The 15,756-nt window shown below is 48.3% G+C and overlaps 1 protein-coding gene across 1 annotated transcript in view; it reads right to left on the bottom strand.

Moving 5' to 3' along the window:
- GNG12 (G protein subunit gamma 12) overlaps window positions 1–11,953 on the bottom strand; it is a 105,960-nt gene extending 94,007 nt beyond the window's left edge. The window contains exon 1 of the mRNA XM_074265675.1: window positions 11,840–11,953. The gene's annotated coding sequence lies outside the window, so the exon portion shown is untranslated. The remainder of the gene's footprint in view (window positions 1–11,839) is intronic.
- Window positions 11,954–15,756: the final 3,803 nt, after the last annotated feature.

Raw genomic sequence — 15,756 nt, 5'->3', positions numbered from 1 at the left:
GACTTTGCTCAAAGCTTCTCTTCTACAAAGTCCTTCTAGGTCTTTATTGATGTTAATCCCTTCCCTCAAAGACAACCTCCCATTCAATCTCTCTAAATCTTTTAAGTACATAGCATATCATCTCCTGTATTAGACATGTGAACTCCTTGGGAGCAGGAGAAAAAGCCAGAGTACAGAGGCTAAAGTTCTGGGCTTTAAGTCAGGGATATCTGTTTTCAATTCGGCCTCAAATACTTAGGATTGGAAAGGAACGAGCATTTCTATAGCACCTATGTCTAAAGCTAGATCTTCCTGACTCCAGTCCCAGGACTATTCGCTGCACCACCAAGATGGTTATTACTATGACCCGGGCAAGTCATTTTGTTTCTGTTTGTCTTATTTTATAATAGCACCTATTTCACAGGATTATTGTGAGGAGCAAACATTGCTTGTTAACTGAGTGAACTGAGTCCAGGTTAAGGTCTCTTTCGGTAACATTTTGTTAATCTCAAAAGAAACCAGAACCAGGTAAACTGTGAGGTCCCTTCTAATTCTAACGATCTAATGAAGGTCAAAGCAGGAGGGCAAGGCAGAAGTCAGAGACAAGTTCAAAGGAGACAAAAGGTCAAGTCTATGGAGGTAAGGTACAAGCAGATTTGCAGGGGCCAGTGGATGGGCTGGAGGCAGTCAGAATAGGAAGAGAGCCAGCAAGAAGGAAAAGGAGGAGGAGAGGCAGGAAGCGGGCTCTCCTCTCTAGCCAAAGGTTCTCTTGAATGCTGGCTGCTGTACTGACCACCTTGGGCCACAGCCACCAGCATCACCTGAAAACTCCCAGGTCTCCCAGAGCATCCTGGGGCAGAGGCCTGGGTACTATGAGGCTTCGGCATCCTTCTGCATGTGCTACACTAAGGTGACAATGATTGAGGGATCATCATCAGATGTTTACATGTAAAATAAGAATGCTTTCACAAGAGGACCTCGCTCTAAACTATACATGCCAGAAAAGCCATATTCAAACCTGATTTTCAAATTCAAATCTGAGCGTTGAAAGGTCCTACCATCTTACCTGAGCCTTGTAAGGTCCTTAGCTTCTTTCTAAACACAACTCAGGCCTCACCACCTACATTAGGCCTTCAACTGCTGACCCCTAGTTGGAGGTTTCCCCACTCAAATTTTATATGGTTTTGCATTTATTTGTCCTCTGTGTTGTCTCCCCCAGTAGGATGCGACCTCCTTGAAATGCAGAGACTACCTCTGGTTCTGACAGACTGACTGTGTGACTCCACAAGTCCCTTTACCTTTAAGCCTGGTGAATCAAGTTCAAATGGAAACAGATCCCTGTGGCCAGCATGTTGACTTAGAAAACCACAAACTAACATTATCTGGATTTTACAATATTTTTATTTATTTTGTCAAATATGTCCCAATTATATGCTAATCTGTTTAGGGTACCAACTGGGGAATTTTGTAGGAGTCTGCCCCTTAGGCACCTAAGCAATTCTCTAAGCCTATCATTTGCAAAGATGTTGCACTATAAAGGTAAAGAGCTTTCTCACAGGGGAGTTTCCAGTACTGATCTAATCACAGCTCCAGCCTCCATCCCTCTCCTTAGTGATTCTGACACACTGTTGAACTGAATAGAAATTTCATTTTAAATGCTATAGGGAAACTTGTTATTTAAAAGGAATTCCATGGTTAATCCTTAAGCAAATGTACCTGCATGTCTGTAAATTTTATCTATTTCTCTATTTGCCTTTCTTTGTATCCCCAGAGCTAGGACAGTGTCAGTCAAACATTAAGAGCTTAGTGTCTATCTCAAGTCAATAAGTATTTATTAAAGTGCCTACTGTGTGCCAGGCTCTGTGCTAAGTGTTGGGAATGCAAGGAAAGACACGATTTCTACTCTCAAGGGGCTTAAAATCTCATGGAAGAGACTTATAACAAGTTAACCAAAATGTAAAAACAAGGTCTCTAAGGAAACAATTAAGGAAAGTTATTTTGTAAATGTCAGCTATTTATTACGTTTTTATTCTCTGAGATATTTAATAAGCTGCATAGAAAGAGTGGAGGGATTTGAACAAGAAAGGCCCTAGAATTAAGTGGGGCTAGGAAAGGCTCCTGTAGAAAGGAGTATGGTGGTTGGAGCTTGAAGGAAAACAAGCTGGCTGGCCCAGGGGCCACGGGTGGAGATACCCGGTGTCAGGAAATGGAATGTCTTGTGTGGGGTGCGAGGAAGGCCCAAGTGGGCCCCGTCTGTAAGCACTCTGCAACCTTCTCACCTGACAGAGGAGAAGCTAAGGTTAGTCCAAGTCATAGCAGGAAGTCGAGTGAGATTGTCAGGATTCAAATCTGTGTCCTCCTCCTAAGTAAATAAAGATTAGCCAAGTGGAACACTGCCAAGGGCAATGTCCATCCACTCATAAAAGTGAAGCAATTCTCATCTATTCTGCATCCTTTCTCTTCAGCTAGGAGGAGGAAAGGGCGGAGGGTGCTTAAGAACAGACATCAGTTTAGCTAAATCTTGTACATTATTAAACCCAACCCAATTTCCCACAGTCCACTCTCCGGATATAGAGGGACAGCAGGTGAGGCTCCATCTGCAGGGACTAGTCTAAATGAGAGATCTTCAGACCATAGATTTAGAGCTGGAAAGGGTTACAGAGACCATTGAATCCAACCCTTTTGTACAGATGAGGAAACTGAGGCAGAACAAGGCAGGATTTGAACTTCTTTCCTAAAGGCAGATCACTATCCAGGCTATGCTAGAGAGATGCTTGTCTGACTCTATTCCAGAGATGGCCTTTAATCAATCACAGTTCATCAAGCAACGAATATTTATTAAGTGCTCCAGGGAATAAAAAGACAAAGAAAAAATGATCCCTGTTCACAATGAGTCTACAAGACAAGTGCACATGCGGAATAAACATAAAGTGAATAAAGACAAATAGATACAAAATAGTTAAAGAGGAAGTTTGGGAGGGAGGACACCGGTAGTAGAGGGGAATCAGAATAGACTACAAGGGAAAAGCAGATGTGAGGGATTAATTTACAGAGAGAGAAGGACTCTAGCTAACAAGAGACAGCATGGGACAGAGGGGATTCTCCACTTCTAGGGACCGAGGACCCTTCTGATAGTCTGAATGAGCCTACAGAACAGTCCTTAAAAAGCCTCTTCTAATATTTGAAGAAGTGCTCAATTTAAATTAGAGGCTGATGAAAATAAAGACGTGATCCTCCCCTACAAGTTCATGAACCACCACCCCCCAAGACCCCAAGTTAAGAACCTCTGGTAGAATTGGACAGAGTATTGGGCCACACTGAAAAGAGCTATTCTGACTTGTCCAGGGGCACACTGCTAATATGTGTCTGACACATGATCAGCCTCCCTCTCAAACAGCAAACATGCTAATTACAGACAATCCTCCATTTTTCAGGAAATGGAGTCTTCAAGTTCACTTGTTCTATGTTGCTCAAAGTCTCAAAGGTACCTCTTTTTAATAGTCTAATGCAAGCTTTTTAATGAGCTGGCAGTCTTGTACCCCCTGGGACCCATCCCATCCCACCAGGGTTCTTTCAAATTAATTTGGCCAGGAACAGTCTGCAACTGCTGTTGCAAAAACCTTGCTTGGGAATGGGTGGCAACCGGATCCTAAAGGTTAAGAACTTTAAGCTATCCCATAAAGCTTGACATGAGAAGTGAAGCATCTTGGGAACATGGGACATATCTCTGAAGAGATAGGGAAACCAAGGGTAGTCAGAGGAGAACACAGGTGAACCCAGCCTCTCTGGGGTTTTTTATACTTTATCTTATATTCAAGGCCTTTCTCTACCTCATCGGCCTTTCTCTACCTCATCTGCCTGTCCTGCTCCCCTTTTTTCCAAGGAAAAGAGTTTGCCATTCTCAATGTTTAGGGTGAGAATTTTAAGGGTCTGTCTCTAAGTTCCAGAGACAGTGTCAAGAACGCAGGCAGTCCCCTTGAGGATACCTTGAGTGAGTAGGGATGTTTGAGTTGAAGAAGCTTTGAAAAATCCCCAGGTGAGGGAAATTAAGAGATTTAATGAGCTTATAGTTCATTATAGATGAACACGTGTGCATTCAATCGCAGATCCACACATGATCGGGACCTTGCATTCTATTTTAACATTGACTATACCCATACATTGTTGACGAAACGGTGAATTGGCCAAACCATTTGGGAAATCAATTCTGGAATTCGGCTTAAAATGAGGCATAAATGCCCACACTTTATGACCCAGAAAGTTAACCCAAAGGAAGCTAGAGACAAAGACAGAATCCATTTTCACCAATATATTCAGAGTAGTATTGTTTTGAGCTAGTAAAGAATTGGAAGAAAAAATGCCCATGAATATAATAAGAATGTTAATAAGATATAATAAATACAGGGAAGCTGGAAAAAAAACATAAATGAATTTAAATAAAGAGATGCAAAAGAATGCAAAAAGGAAAACAACAGACACTGGTTAAAAAATTACACATGGAAATAGGGGGGGCATGTAGAATGGAAGACATATAATCCAGAGCTGTAGAATTAGGAGCCAGCAGTTTGGCATTAAAGAAAAGGGGGAAAGTAGTCCCCTCCCATCATGGAAGAAGTGAAGGGCTATGGGTGTGGAATACAGCATCCACAGTCAGATGTAGGAGGCCAGGAGTGTTCTGTTTCTTTTGAAAAGAGGAGGAGATGGGGCGTATTTGGAAATTAAGGTGATTTAAAAACAAAAGGTAATGTCCAACTGTATCGATAAAAATAGGATTCAAAATAAGGCAGCTAGGTAGTACAATGGATAGAATGATGGGCTGGATTCAGAAAAACCTGTCAAACAAGACCTCAAGATACTTAAAGGCTGGGTGGTCACTTAACCTGTGTCACAGTTTTCTTATCTGTAAAATAGCATAATAATAGCACCTATCTTGAAGGATTGAAGTGAGGATTGTAAAGTGCTTAGCACAATAGATAGGTGCAACATTATTTCTTTTTTTATTTTTTTTTTATTTTTGAGGCTGGGGTTAAGTGACTTGCCCAGGGTCACACAGCTAGGAAATGTTAAGTGTCTGAGACTAGATTTGAACTCGGGGCCTCCTGAATTCAAGGCTGGTGCTCTATCCACTGCACCACCTAGCTGCCCCTGTGTAGTATTATTTCAAACAAAACACTATCATGACAATGTTAAAAAAAAAAAAATTACCCATGCATATGCTTTGACAATAAAAAGCTTAAAAAAATCTCCCACTATCACAAGACATGCAATTTTTCTTGCCTCTCCAGCTTCAATATGTCAAGCAGCAAATTCTCTCAGAAATCTCCACGTATAACCGAAAAACACAAATTTCTATCTGGTATCCATTTTTTTTGCCCTCATTTCTAACAAGAAATAAAAACAGGCTTGAATATTGTAGGCTCGGGTTAAGTTCTCAGTCCATTAAAATATTAAAACAATCTGTTATGCAAATACGAGACAAAATTTCCCAACACAAAGTAGCCCTTGTTTTTCCCTCTTGCCTTTTAAAAATACTATCCTGGGACGATCATTCAGACATCACATATATTCTGGCAACCTCAGTGATGCGGCGGAAGAATCTTGGGTGCAATGGTGGCAGAAGTACCGGGTTCTAGTTCTGCCTCCTTCTCAAACTCTCTAGGCCCCAGTTTGCTCATGAAGAATGAAAAGCTGGTCTGTCTCTAAGGTCTGGGCCATTGCTAATATTCTAGGAGCCTACAGCTAATTAAATTCCTGTTTGCATCCCCAGGGAGTTCCTCTGAATAGTATTGGACACTTAGGAATCATTCATAAAGTATCCAAAGCCACTACTTCCTTTCTCATACTAGAATTAATTAGGATGACAGAGAAGTCCCTCAGCAGTTTCAAAATAGCTCTTTAAAACAACTGTCTTGACATTTCTGGGAGTAACGCTAACGAAAGGTCGGTGGCCGGAAAAGTAGCTGAATTTGGGACCATGCAGCTTGGACCTCAGTTTCCTCATCTGTAAATATTTCCTAGGATCCCCTCCCCAGTCTCTGAATGCAGTAAGGGCTGACTTCATTCTCTGGCTAAGTAGATCATATATTTAAGGCGAGAAGGACCTCGGAGACTATCAGCCATCATTTTGACATATGGGGAAACTCAATAGAGCTGTGAGGGCAGTGGTAGCCACAAGGGTGGGACTGGTCCCACTTTTACATAATCAGGACTTATTTCTTTGGGGCCTGCCCTACTTCCTTTCCCAGCTCCCCAAAGTCTGTGCTAATGAACGTGACTGTTTGAAGAGATACTCTCATTTGGGAATTACCTTTTAAATTGGAAAGATAACACTTTATGAAATGGCCTTCTATTCTCTTGGCTGAAAAGCCAACTTCAAACTCAATGAACAATGAGGCAGAACTCTATTCATTACGTGGTACCGCAGTGCCACGGGGATGCCAACAGTCCATCATGCAAATGTATCCGGCGTTGGGCACCAGCTCCAGAAACTGAAATCTGTTGTTTTAGGCAATCCGGGTGAGGTTCAGGGGGAACCTCATTCCCCAAGCTGGAGTCTGCTGCCAGGCTGCGCAAGGACAGTTTGGGGTTCGATTCGGCAGAGCTCTCACTTCCCACCAGGCTTGCCATCAGGGATCATGTCCTGCCCCGGGAGGATTGCCTTCCCTAATCTGTTTATTTCATCAGAGCTTCATGAGATCGGATTAAATAGACATAAGGAAACTGGACAAACCAGGGACCTTTTACAAAGGGCACTAGAAACCCCAGGCTGTAAATAATCTCATTCTGCATGTGAAGACCGAGGTTTTATTTTTAAACAAGGAAGGAAAAGAAGCCCCTAATATTCCTAATTATGTCCTGAAGTCTTTGACTGGAGAGTGTCAGAGACCTCTACTATTGAACAACTCGAATTAACAAGCATTTATTAAGCACCTACTACATATCAGGAACCCCGCTGTGCCCTGGGGACACAATCTGAAGCCTAATATAGTGTCGGGATCTTTAGTGTACCATTTAAAGCTCTTTACTGCCAGCCCCTTAATTCAGATATGACACAAAGAGGCAGCCAAGGCTGGACTATCTGCTGATTCTCCCACAGGCCATATTAGCTCTCATCATCTCCCTGTCTTTGTCTTGGATGTTCCCTGCTTCTAGAATCCTCTTCCTGCCCCAACCCCCAAAGCTCAGAATGGGCAATCCTGCTTGCCCTTGAGACTCTGCAAATTCCACCTTGCTCAGAAGAGCTTCCCTTCTCTTCCTCATCTTTCCTTCCCCTTTCTACTCTTTTCCTCTGAGCTGTCTTCCATTTACTCTATGGTTATCTGGATGTGAGCTCTGTAAGGGTAGGGACAAAGTTCTGGCCTTTCTTTGTCTCCTCAGGGCTCTGCATAGTGCCTGGTATACAGTTAGAGCTTAAGAAGTGCTTCTTTTTGTTGTCTCCCAGCACTAATCAGTAACCAGCACAGCACTGGGGCCATGACGATGATGTCCAGAAGGGTAATGGGACACCATCCTTCCTCCCCCCCACAAGCTGGCTCATCTTCCACCCATGCCCACTGCCAACCTCCCCAACTTTCAGCCTTCCCAGGGCCATCCGCCCTTCCTGGTCATCTCTCTTCTCAATGGGTGGAATCTTTCCCCCTGCTGGACTCCTTGAGCATAGGATCTCCTGTCTCCAGGTCTCTCTTGTTTAGTCTTTTTATCCTCGGCCCTTAGCACAATACCCGGCCCACAGTCAGCACTTAATTAATAAACATGATTTCATTCAGAATTAGAACAAAAATGCCATCAACCACAAGGTTCTCAAATTCAGTCACAAAGAAACAACAATAACCACGAAATAACAATAAGTAGACACCGTGTAGCACCTGCAAAGTGCCTCACTGGAGTCTCACCCCATTTTACCGATGAGGAAAAGTCACCATATTCCCACAGATTTTTAGGAACATGAACACCAATGTTAACACAGGCTCAAGGACACAGATCCAGAGCTGAAAGGAACCTTACTGTCATGGACAAAAAATTGGGTGTCAGGAAGTTGGGGATCACGAAAGCCCGGGTTTAAGTCCTGCTCCAATCACAAATGGTGGGAATCACTTCACCTCTGCCGGTCTGTCCTTTCCAGTTCTGAATATCTGGGACACAAGCCCTGGCTACTGGGACCCTTCCTCTTAGAGGTCCCAAAGCACCAGCTCTCAGCTCCCAGCATCCTGTCCCCCCACTCCCCAAGCATCTTCACCCTGCTCATCCGCCTTTCTTTCAGATATTTATTAAGCACCTACTAAGTGCCAGGCATAATGCTTAGCACTGGGTGGGGGATAACAAAAAAGGCAGAAGCCAGTCCCTGCCCTCCATATACATAATGGGGGAAACAATAAACATCCTAATAAGTGCAACCCAGCCTCAGAGAAATAGGAAGAAGCCGACACAATTAATGGAGGAAAAGCCCAGGAATTAGGAGGGGATGGGGAAGGTTTCCTGTAGACACAGGTGGGAGACTCCTTAAGGGAAGCGGCCGGGGACAATGAGGCAGAAGCTTTTAGCAGCCAGAGAAAACAGCCAGTGCTGAGGGATGGCGTGTCTATTCATGAGACTGTCACCGAGCATGAAGAAAGGTGTGGAAGGACCAGAAAGGGAGGAGGGGGCAGCCTGGAGAGGCCTTGAACGCCAGAGGATTGGGGAGCGGATTCTGCAGCCGGCCGGGAGCCAGCCGGGTTATTGAGTCTGGGGGCCAGTGAGGGGAGAACGGATGGGAGTGGGGAGTGGGGAGTGGGGAGGGAGGGAGGGAGGGAGGGAGGCAGGCGGCCCCGCCAGGCGGCTATTACAATAGTCCAAGCATGATGTAATGAAGACCTGCATCAGAGTGGGGGCAGTATGAGAGAGCCAAGGAGCATCATGGAGAAATGGTGCAAAGGTGCAATCAACAGGCCTGGACTACGGATTGGCTCTGGCAGGGGACAGAGGGGGGGAGTTGAGGAGGAGCCCCAGGCTCTGGCCCTGGGGGGGGCATCACAGTAACAGGGAGGGGGAAGGCTTTAGGGGAGAGAGAAGAAGCCCCTGCTAAAACCTCCCCTTCGGCAAGATTCCTTCCCGAATCCCCCTTCATCCTAATGTCTCTGTTGATTAGCTCCAATTTAGCCAGCTAATGGCTTATTTGTACCCAGCTGCTGTCTCCCCTTCACACTGGATTGTCTTTTTGCCTTCTCATGAGCCCAGCCCTTAGCACACAGTAGGTGCTTAATTAATGCTTACTGACCCATCCCTCTAGCCCAAGGTCATATGATAGGAGAGGCAGCGGCTAGCTTCAAAGCCAATTCTTCAGCCATGAAATACTGGGCTCGTTCCAATGTACCAGATTTTTTTCCTTTGGTCTGAAAAAAAAAAAGGGTTGGGCAAGTGACACCCACCAGCCCCTGGCTTTCATTTTCTTCCCCTTTTGCTCCCCTCCTGGGGGGCTGGTGTCAATGCCGTTGTTTTGATTGACCTGTCATAGCTCCTTTGCCTGGTTTTAATGATTGATTGGTTTCCAGATAACAGCTGAATCCTCCAACGTGTGTGTGTGTGAGGGGCATGCACCTACATACACACACACACACACACTCATATTCTCTCTCCCTCTGTCTCATTCTGTCTCTTCTATTTTATTCTCATTCTCTCTCTTTTGTTTCTGTCTCATTCTCTCATTCAGCTGACTCCTCCAACCTGTATGTGTGTGTGTGTGTGTGTGCTACCTACACACACACACACACACTATTCTCTCTCCACACACACACATTCATATTTTCTCTCTCCCTCTGTCTCATTCTGTCTCTTCTATTTTATTCTTATTCTCTCTCTTTTGTTTCTGTCTCATTCTCTCATTCAGCTGACTCCTCCAACCTGTGTGTGTGGCACACACACACACACACACACACACACACACACACACACATTCATATTTTCTCTCTCTCCTCTGTCTCATTCTGTCTCTTCTATTTCATCCTCATTCTCTCTTTCTTGTTTTTTTCTCATTCTCTCTCGTTCAGCTGAATCTTCCAATCTGTGTGTGTGTGTGTGTATGTGTGTGGCACACACACACTATTCTCTCTCTCTCCCTCCCCCCTCACACTGTGTGTCTCATTCTGTCTCATTCTCTCTCTTCTTTGTCTCTTCCTCATTCACTCTCTTTTCTATCTCATTTTCCCTTCTCTGTCTGTCTGTCTCTTTCTCTCCCTTTCTCCCCCCTCTTCAGGCCTTCCCACCTAGCTTGGAGGAAAGAGCTCCTTTTCTTTACAGGCAGGTATTTTGAAGAGGGGGCTGCTGGAGCTTAATGCACCTTTTAAACCCAGGGTGGGGAAAGTACCCTTTTAAAATAGGAGTGGAGGAGGGCCGAGTACCGAGACACCCGTTGAGATCTGGCCTTCTGGCAACCTCCGAAAAGATTCATTATAGACAATATATTCCGTCTGGGCTATAACTGTGCCAGGAAATGTAAACAGCCTGTCCCAAAGGCAGGAGGTGGGGAGAAAGGAGTAAATGATGGGAAGGAAGCTGATCCTGAAAAGTTTATCCAACTCCCCACGTTTGACTCTCCAACAAATTCCAAGTTTCTTTCCCACGCCAGGCCCGCCATTTAACAAAAACAGGGACCGGTGAGGGGCAGGAAAGCACAAGAGAGCGGCCTCCGAGGCTGCCCTCTCCAGGGCCTCTCCCGGTCTCGGGCCCTGCGGGCGGGGCCGATTTCGGGCTAGCCCCTCCAGGAGCCGGCTCGGGCCGGGGGAGCCCTCGGAGCAGCCCCGGGGCCAGGCCCGGCCTCGTCAGTTTCACCTCTCGGCCGGGAAATGTCGAAAGTTTCACTCGGGAAAATCTCAACTGAAACTAACACTTCCCCTTCCTCCCGGGGAGAATTTTATGAATGATCCGAGTAAAGCTTCCCGGGCAGGAGCACACTGCGAGGCTCCGCGTAAGGCAGGAGGGCCGGGCGGGGGGAGAGGCTCCTGATGGAAGTGGAAAGCTTCCGTGGGCCGTCCCCCCGCCCACCCCTCCCGACCCCTCCGGCCGGGGCCACAGGCGAGCCCCCCAGCCGCCCGTCTGGAGGTCGGCGGGGGGGGGGGGGTTTCTCCGCGCCACCGCCTCCATATGGCCGGTGAGAACACGCGTGGCTTCCCCCTCCCCCCTCCGAGCTGATCGCGCGGTGCGTGGGAAGTCCTGGGTTCCTGTGTCCGTGGCTGGCCTTTACCACCACCCCCACTTCCCCGGGCCTCCTTTTCCCACGCCAGCCTCTGTCCCCGGATGCTCCACCTGGGTGTCCGCTATGCTTGGGTACCCTCCTCCCCAGCTGCGGGGGAGGGGGGCTGCGGGAAGGGGGTCGAGAACGCGAGAGGGGCGTGGCACTCCCCAGAGACGCCCTACGTCAATCTCTCTCTGCCGCAAAGGGGTCGCCCTGGAGCCCCCGGGGGGAGGGCAGCGCCCTCCCGGCGCTGGATCTCTCGCCCGGGGCCCCAGCCTGGGGTTAGGGGGCATCCCAGTGGAGGACGCGCCCAGGGCAGGGCAGGGCAGCGTTTCTATTTCCCCTCCCCATCCCCCCAACGGGCACCACCCGGCCGGGGTCCGGGGCTCCCCCGGGCCGGCGCCCCCTCCCAGGCTTTCCGCCCAGCTCCCGCGCCCGGGGCGCACGCACGCCCTCTCCTGGCCTGGGTCTCGGGGCGCCCCGTGCGCGAAGCAGTCTCCGCCCTTCGGGACACTCATGCCTGCCTGCCTTCCTTCCTTCTTTCCCTCCCTCCTTCCATCTCTCGTCCGCCCCAGGATTCCGAGGCGCCCCCGCCCCCCAAATCCCTGCCCCGAGGGGGGCCCCGCGCCCCCCGGCCGGCGCGGCCTCGCTCACCTCCCGCCGCAGCAGCTGCCCAGGCACTGTGGCTGTCCGGGCGACCAGAGACTGCTCCGACCTCTCCGCCTGCTCCTCCGGTCCCGGCTCCGCCTAGCTCTGGGGGAGGCGGGGCGCACGGACAGACGGGCGGAGCGGCGGCGGCGGCGGCGCCGGGCTTAGCAGCAGCTTTGGCCCAGGCTCACTTGCCCCCGAGGCTCCCTCCCTCCTCCTCCTCTCCCTCCCCCGCTCGGCTGCAGAGCCCGTGCCCAGTGTGCGCCCTGGCACCCGGGCCGGGCCCACAGAGCACGCTGGGCTGGGCACAAGTGGGGCTCCGGCCGGCAGAAGGGGCGCCCGGCCCGGCCCAAGGCTGGCCACGCTTGTTTGAGGGGCTGCGCCCCCGCTGCCCCCCGGGGCCGGATTGGCCTTTTTCGGGAGCTGGCCCCAGATGTGTCCCCACCTGGGGCGGGGAAGGCCCCCCTGGGGCCCTGTCTCCGGGCTGGGCGCAGAGGCAGCCTCCACATAGTCCATTCTGGGGTGCTGGGGTGGGCTTGCAGGCCTTCGCTTCACTGAGGCCCCCACCACCCAGAAGTAGCGCCCCCTAGGCCCGGGGGCATGAGGCTGGGAGCATAGTAGGTGCTTTTCGGAGTGACTGCCTGCTGTGATGGGAGAGGGAGGCAGGGCCGCAATCTGACCAAGCGCATTTCCTTTGGCCCATGTTTGAACAGACTGGGAAGCAGCAGCAGCAGGGCACACGTGTCCAGGTGTGAGTGGGTGAGTGTACACCTGTGCCCAGCTCCATGTGGGCACTTCACTGGGATAGGAAAGAACCCGGCCTGGGAAGCAAAGGGCTCCTATCCTCTCCTTTCTACGGGAGTGACCTGGCGCTTCTAGCAACCTCCTGTGCCTCCTTTAAAGTGAGGGGACAGGACCAACTTCCAGGATTCCTTCCAGCTCTCCACAGCCGGGCCAGTGCTCCCCCACGGACTGGTGGCTTAGTCACATGACCTGGGGGCAAATCCAAATACAGCCACTTACCCTCTGTGGGTATTTGGGGACACCGAACCCCTTCTCTGAGACTGTTTCCCTCTCCAGAAGATGAGTGAATTGGACTGGATGTCCGCCAAGGGCCCTTCAAGTTCTCCAAAGGGTTGCCTCCTTCAGTGGCCTGGATATCTGAGCCTCCTCCTGTCTTCCACTCAACTCCCCTCACAAGTGACCCCCTAATTCGGACCCTCAACTCCTTTCTATCAAATTATTACAGTAACCCCTCATGGCCTCAGTCTCCCCCTTCTCTAGTCTATCCCCCCAACACTTTTCCAAAAGCTAGCTCTCAACATGTCATCTGCCTCCAACACGTCCTAAACCTACACGCTCAAACTCCGGGGGTGCCTTGGGACCCCAGGATGAGAGAGCCTTAGCCTGCTGTGTGCTGAAACTCTCTGGAGGCCTGATGGGCCCCTTTTCAGAATCACAGTTTTTTCAATGCAGCAAATAAAAAAGGATTACCAAGAAAACCAATTAAATTGGGATGGTTATTTTTGTTTAAGTTCACATTCAGAAGCTCTGTTCCAGGATCAGATAGAAACCTCCTCAGGGGGGGGTTTCAACCCCTTCCTGCCCTCATTCCCAGTTGAAACCTTCCCAAGACTCTTGCTACTTCTCACCCCCAATCTTCCTTGTCCCGTCTGAGATCTGGGCCCTGTCTGTCCCCCGTGTCCGGAAGGCCTTTTCCCTCCATCCCATCTGCCTCTAAGAGCCCCTAATTACTTTCAAAGCTGAACTCAAGCACCACTTGTAGGCCTAGCCTGCTTCCTCCCCTCCCTCCAGATATTCTATGTATACCATAGGCAGGTTTTTAAACATAAAAGTTGCTGTCCCAATCAAATGTGAGCTCTCTGAGGGCAGAGACTGCTTCATTTTTGAACTTCCTATTCTAGCACAGAGTCCCTTTAAATACTTATTGACCGGTAAGAGTTTGACCAACTCTATTTTCCTTGTCTACTATTTCAATGGCCAATTGGAGAGAGAGGGGGGTTCTACTGCACACGGGACAGAACCTCAAGCGATTGTACAAGATAGCCATCCCCCACCGCGCTGTGATCTTCAGAAAATCGCTCCGCCTCAGACTGAGATAAGCTGTTTCATGAGAAAGTTTCAATATTAGTGATCTTTGTCCTGATAAAATTTCAAATATAAGTTCCTGTCTGTGCCCCAAATACTACACACAGCAAGTTTGGAATATTGGAATAGACTTAATTTCCTGTTTTACTCTAAACTTGCTTCACCCCTTTGTACTTTGGGCATCCCATCTTCCCCTCCCCAGGAGTATTTTGGGGTTTCACCATTATATTTAGAACACAGTTATTACAAAATGACTGTGAGAAACCCAGGTGGGGGATATTTGTGTTCACACACTTTGACATGAAGTAGGAATAGCAGACAAAGGGAAGGCTGGCCAGTTGGGGCCTGGGTGGTTTAGGGAAACATTCAACATCCTCACAATTCCCCAGAAGCTTACCTTCTAGGAGAGACTGCCTTATCTCCTGCTCTCCTTTTCTTGGCTCTTCCTTGCCATGTTCATCCGGAATCTGCGAGGAAAAGAATTTAAGAGAATTTATGTTGAGGAGGGAGTGAAGGAAGAGAAATAGATGAATTAGAATGGCCACCCACATTATATCTTAATGATGGGGATCACTGAGGGGGCAAGTCAGACCAAAAAAGGGACCATATCCCTTCCTTTCTTCCTTTCCTTTTCTTTCTTTCTTTCCTTTTCCTTCTTTCCTTCTTTCCTTCTTTCCTTCCTTCCTTCCTTCTTTCCTTCCTTCCTTCCTTCTTTCCTTCTTTCCTTCCTTCCTTCCTTCCTTCCTTTCTTTCCTTTCTTTCCTTTTTTTTTTTTTTTTCTTTTTCTGAAGCTGGGGTTAAGTGACTTGCCCAGGGTCACACAGCTAGGAAGTGTTAAGTGTCTGAGACCAGAATTGAACTCAGGTCCTCCTGAATTCAGGGCTGGTGCTCTATCCACTGCTCCACCCAGCTGCCTCCATCCCTTCATTTCTTATCCCCATCAATAAAAGGAAAGATTAGCCCAGTTCAGACAGAATACCCATCATCGTTTCATTCTCTAAAACATGTTTTCTCAAAAAGCTCTGGTGCTAATAGGGAAGACCATGGAGACATTGAGGTCCCAACAAACCCAAGAAATGGGCCAACTATGGCAGGGAGGGCAGGATTACAGGCCCCTGTCAGTGACTGAACCATGAGTGAGGAAAAGTGGCTTGGAGAAGCCAGGACCCCTAGTAGACATTAACCTTCCAGGAGGATTGGTTATGATGGATTAGTTTTGATGGATGGCTAAAAGGGCTGAGTGAGAGGCTTGGAACATCTGAAACCTTCATTGGTGTTCTTTCAACTTCTGGGATTTGGGGCACACATGAATTATTTTGGGGAGGGCTCAGTCTGGATGGAGTGCAAGTGTCAACTTCTTTGAGGTTAAATATGTATAGTTAATGGTGGTCGACTCCTTGTGGAGTGATATAGGTAATAATAGCAGGAGGAAGTCACATCAGTGGGATCTCCTCTGGCCCCTTGGAAGACCAAGAAACTGCTTGATTGAATTCACAGGATTTGGGGCCTCATGAAAGTCACCACACGTCAAGGTGGCCTACACAAGTAGGGGATGAAGCTCTCTTGTGTAAGTTCTTTGTGGTTCTGATTATTGAGTCATTTTAGTCACATCTGGCTCTTTATGGCCCCATTTGAGCTTTTCTTGGCAAGGATACTGGAGTAGTTGGCCATTATTTTCTCCAATTCAACTTATAGACAAAAAACCAAAGGCAGACAGGCTGAAGTGACTTTCCCAGGATAGCTAGTAAGTGTCTAAGGCTACATTTGAACTCAAATTTTCCTTACTCTGTACCTATCACTCAATTCACTGCACC

The sequence above is a fragment of the Sminthopsis crassicaudata genome, chromosome 4 (assembly GCF_048593235.1).
Source record: "Sminthopsis crassicaudata isolate SCR6 chromosome 4, ASM4859323v1, whole genome shotgun sequence".
Taxonomy (NCBI): domain Eukaryota; kingdom Metazoa; phylum Chordata; class Mammalia; order Dasyuromorphia; family Dasyuridae; genus Sminthopsis; species Sminthopsis crassicaudata.
Note: the sequence above shows the minus strand (reverse complement) of the source record. Positions and strands in the feature narration are given on the sequence as shown.